Here is a 5595-nt window from a genome sequence, read left to right as displayed (position 1 = left end):
TTATTTTTGTTATTTAGGTTTCCTTACGTCCGCAATAGGATTTTGGGAGAAATTTTGTTAAGGTAATTCAACATGAGGTGCCTACCTCCACAATCATAGTGTCATAAGGAGATTTATGTTTTCATAGTTACACTCGCTCTACATCTGCAAGGAGAATACCAAATATTTTGTTATGGTGATTTGACATATAATGCCTACTTTCACGATAAGACTCTGAGAAAGGGTTTCGTTAAGGTAATTTAACATATAATGCCTACTTTTGCAACAAGAATACCAAGATTTTGTTCAAGTGATTTAGCACGTAATGCCTACTTTTGCAATCAAGTTTTGTTGAGGCAGTTCGACTTTGCGCGTACTTCCACAACTAGAATACTGAGATTTTTTTTAAGCGGTTTGGCATGTAATGCCTATTTTTGTAGTTTGGAAAATTTTGGGTGACACGATTTGGACGAAGCCTACATTCACAAGGGATTGCTTTTGGTGATGGGATTCATATCCTTGGATCTACTCTACGAATTTGTTATCATGGTTCCAAAGAACCCTACATCCATGGTTGGAGGCACCTTTTGTGTAACATAGTTTAAATGAAGCCTACATCCGTGGGGGGTAATTTGGCAACACGGTTTAGCAAAAACCAACCTACATTTACGCTTTTGGTGGCACAGTTCAGGGTTACCTACATTTACGGGGAGGCTTATCTCGACATAGAGTGAGATTTTGGTATACGGTTCTACCCCCTCAGCCTAATTTGCAATAAGGTTTTGATATCTCAGTTTGGCCAACATTGGGCACTGGTAAAGTGGACGAAAGCTCCAAGTTCCATATTCTTATCAAGGTTAGAAGGTCTTTGCAAGGTCAAAAAGTCCTGAGATTTTATTATTGCAGTTTGGATTGCCCTATGTCTACATATTTTTCATTTTGTTTGTCGAGGTTCAATAGAAAGACAGTGTAATACCTGAGAATTTCAAAAAGACTCAAAAGTAATTTATTTTGGGGCAAAAAGGGAATTTTTAGATAAATTGATGGTATAAGGGTAATTTATTACCGTATGAATGATCGAATCGACTGCAGCGAGTGCCCTAGAGCCGAGATGCCAAAGGAAAATATTATAGTATTGATGAGTATATCGAGACATGATTTATGGCATCGAAAGAAATGGAATTCGGAACGATTTTTGATACAGCAAAAATGCAGTTGCTAGTTAGGTTATAAAATCGAATCGTTATAAGAGACTTCTAGGAAGTCAACGGAAGCTTGAGAGGGCTTCGATTTTTCATGAGGAATAACCCTTCAATGGTTTTAGGAAGGAACGAAAGGGTTTGCGGCCAAAATGAAGATTTGGGCCTAAGTGCAGTTTTCCAAAATTGCCAGAGGGAGGTCAAAACGATATTTTTTTCAGAATCTTAGGGGGTCAAATGGATATTTTAGGACTTGAGGGTCTTGAAAGAAATTATGGAAAGTTAAGGGACTACGTGAAATGGGCCGAAGCATAAGAGACAAAACTTGGAGGGGCCAAAGTGTAATAAAGAAAAGATTGGTCAATGGGAAACCGACCAGCAGGTCATTGATCGCCGATTTTGGCCATTTTAGCCACAGGGGTGGCACGGGGGTTGGTCGAGGATGATTTTTTGTAAAGGGCTTGGTTAACAACAACCACCGGGGTGGTTGGATTTCAAGAAAATCCTACCAAGAAGTTGGTCAGATTGTCGCAGCACATGCAAGTGGCTTTCGTGGTCGGTTTGGGTTGCTTCAATGTCAATCTTGGGGAGGTAGAGACTCCTAAGGGGTTGGGTTAAGCCTCCAAAGGGGTTTCAAGCTTCGGATTTGCCTATAAATAGCGATGGGTGGCCGAGGGTTTCAAAGAAATGGAGCTTCAAATTGCTCTCGATTTTGAACGAATTAAGGGTCAAAATTAAGGGGCTTTTGTTGCCCATGAGGTTTAGATCCATTCTGGAGAATTTGGGGCATTTTCACGGCGGTTTGGAAGGTGTTCGAGGGTTGTCGGAGATGGGAGGCAAAAGCTTTAGCCGAGGCTTTAAGCCTCAAGTTTAAGGCCTTCTGGCCATCCTTTGGAGTAGCAAAGCATGCCATGTTAATTGAATGGAAGAGGAGATCGAGATGGTGGAGTCGACAAAATTTTTCGATGTGCCGTGGCCTGGGAAGACGACTGGCGCGTGGACCACACGCGCGGCCAGACCCTCTAGCACGTGTGGGAGTGTGGGAGGCTGTAAAAATCGGGGAAAAATGTTGAAAAATCCAGAAAAATGTTTTTATGGGGATTTATACAAAAAGATTTGGATTTGGCCTTCCCTATGTCTCGATTTTTGCACTGAATAGCCTCGTTTTGCGTAAAAACGCAACATCCGGGTAAGTTCATTAATTTTTCCTTTGAAATTCATTGGATATTATGAATTGTTGTGCAAAGAGATTTGAGGAAATAGTCCCAAGGGTATTTATTCGGATTTTTAGAAAGGAAAATGGAAGAAAATGAAGGAAATATCTAGAAATTGGAGTTTTGAGATATTTAGTGATTAAATATCATTTATAAGATTGTTGTGCTTGAGGAATAGAGATTGGTGTAACTTTTGAGGTCGGCACGAAAATCGAGGTTGGACACGCATATCGAGGCGATGCATGTTTTTCGAGGTGCCTGATCTTTGGGAAAATGTGAGTGGTTTTATCCCAAGAACTTATATTTATGATATGATTGTTTATATATGTATGATATTTATGAATGATATGATCTTTTTGTCATATTGCATGGAAAGTCGTGATATTTGCATGACACGATATTATTGTCATATTGATATTTGTGCATGGGAATGGGATGTCGCCCCGATAATGTAGCCGTAGTTCCCCAATGAAAATTGATGGAACAACGTTAGGCTTATCTTGCAGAGGTTCAGGATTCTGCCTAGGGTTTTGTGCCGGGCTTGTGGGCCAGAGAAGTTACATTAAGGCAAATGTTGTTCATGTTATTGCATCATGCATTCATATATATGTTTTTGGACCCTCACTAGAAGTTTCATCTTCTAATGGGTTATGCCCCTGAAACATTCAACGTTCCAGTTGAGACTTGCAGCTTAGGCAAGGACGGCACGGGGAGACGTGTCCGATGGATTCAACAGGTGGTTCCAATAATTTGTCTATCCAGATATGTTTAGATGTTATCTCTGGAAAAGAGTCTCCATGTATCCATGTATTTACGTATTAAGGTTTTTAGAGATATGATGCTAACTATGGTATGGATTCTGTATTATGATTGCAGTGAATTGATTATGTATCATATTAGGTTTCGATTATTGTTTCTGCATTTGTAAAGATATGTTGGGGATTTCTCTTTGAAATACGGTATTTGAGGTATAAGGAATGTATTTAAGAAAAAGAATATGTATTTATATGATGGACCCTAGCATAGTGACAACTCGAGAAAAGCGGGGTGTTACAGACAGCCTATATCTGCCTCAGACTTTGGTAATGAGGCTCAATGCTAGCCAACTTATGTTCGCTAAGAAAGATTTTGATTGGTGGTTTGACATTGCGCCTACATCCACAAAATGAGATTGTTTAGCTGCCCAGCCCGCATGATTTTGATTAGTGGTTTGACATTGTGCCTATGTCCTGATATTTTACTAATGTTGGTTTTGATGATGAAAAATAAATGATTTATATCTTAAGTCAAATATATGGTTTTCAGGTTTTCAAACAAAAATCAATTTCAAATACCTTTGTGAAAATGAAAACTAAATGAATTACATGCATGGAGATTTGCAAAGACAAGTATTAAGATTTAAAAGAATCTCCTTAATAATTTTTACAAATTGGTTTTGAACCATTAGATAAATGAAGCAAAACAATGGTTACTACCTTGGTTTTAACTCTTGTGTTTGTTTTTGGGGTCAAACTTATTATCTGATGTGCTATTCGAAATGGTGAGACTATTCAAAGCTACTCAAGAGCTGTGTGGTGAGCAACGGTTGCTGCCCGGGAAGATAGCCTTTACATCGAATCAAAACCACCAGGAAGGTATACCTTCTAAACTCGCTATGTAATACTCGAGATTTCTAGACTCAAATTTGAGGTAGTACTCAAGATTTTCAAGTTCAAATACTTGAGAAAATAGGTCATTTCAAAGGATTATAGAAGCCTTGAGACAAAGGTTTAGTTTCTAAATCAGCGGTAAAATCGTAAATATTAAAGTTCAGGTAAAAGTGTAATTTATCCAAAACCTAGGGGTATTGGCGTAATAAGTCCATTTTTTAAAGACCAAAAAGTGTAATTAAAAATAGCCCGGGGACCAAGTTACAAGGGTTTAAGTGCGGTTACGTGAAAAGTTCGGGCCAAAGCGTCGTTTTTTGAAACCTTAAAATATCTTGGATTTCAAACTCAAATCAAATGTAGCTTTGGATTGTTTTAAAGTCCAAGTCTTTGCTTAAAATCCAAGTCTTCTCAAAGTCTTCACTAAGTCTTTGCTTAGCTTCCAAGCTTGCTTAGCCTCCAAGTTTGCTAAAGTCTCCAAAGCTTATCCATAAGGACATGTGGCAAACATTGATTGGCCACTTAGAGATAGGATTTGAAGTCTCATGATGACCTCGCAAGGTGGCGACATGTGATTGGCCCAGGAAGTCTATAAATAAAGCCATGGGTTTGTTTACAAATCATTCCAAACATTTCTAAAGAAAATCTCTACCAAATTGAGGGAAGCAAGTGGAAGGGTCTTGTTCTTGAGAAAGAGGGGAAAGTTTTGCCAAAAGAAGGAAGAAAATTCTACTAAGAACGAGGGAGAAAAAGGCCCCGTCGGAAAGTTTGGGCTGCCACCATAGATCTTGCCAAACGGTGTGAAAACCACAAGAAAACCATTCCCACTCGTCGTAAATAGTGCTTCTTAGGTAAACCTTCAAGGTATAATAGACGTGCCAAGTGATCCAGGTTCCAGTTCGAGCAAGGGTAAAGAGATGGTGCTTAGCTAGCTTTGGGTTTTGCAGCTAGCTCTGGGTTTGTTTCATTATGTACCTTTATAATCCAAATGATGTATTGTAAATAACGACTAGGATACTCAAGGTTGTAACAGGTACGTGTGAGTGTCTTGCAGTTGCACCTGTAGTAACATGTTGTGTCTTTTCTGGAGTATTGAAAGCCATATGCATTTCTTATGCTTGTGAAGGAAATCTAATGGAAACCCCTTTATTAAGCTTTGGTTAAGCTTGCAGGTTCAATCCAACACTTCCGTTGATTAAGGGTTTCCAATAACGCCCTAGGTGATGTCAGTTTATATTTAGCGATATTTTGTATTTTGGAAAGCAGGGCGTTACACGCTATGGTTTGGTTTTGATTTATATTGCATATGGTTGCCAATACCGAGTCTTGCAAGGTGATATTGATTTTATTTTTGCTTCTTATTATATGTGTTTTCAAAAAAGTTTTGAAAACTAGTAAAACCCTTACATGATAGACCAAAAGTTAGCATTTCCCTTCAGTGGTATCAAAGCCTCAGCTTTGTATTTAAGACCTAAGCTTGATGTTATTTTAATGTGTATGTGTTTCGAATAACCAATAGCTCTATGTTTTACAGGTTTATGCAGAAACGATCAACCA

Source organism: Diospyros lotus, chromosome 11 (assembly GCF_014633365.1).
Source record: "Diospyros lotus cultivar Yz01 chromosome 11, ASM1463336v1, whole genome shotgun sequence".
NCBI classification, from domain to species: domain Eukaryota; kingdom Viridiplantae; phylum Streptophyta; class Magnoliopsida; order Ericales; family Ebenaceae; genus Diospyros; species Diospyros lotus.
The sequence above is the reverse complement of the archived record's forward strand: the minus strand, read 5'-3'. Positions refer to the sequence as shown.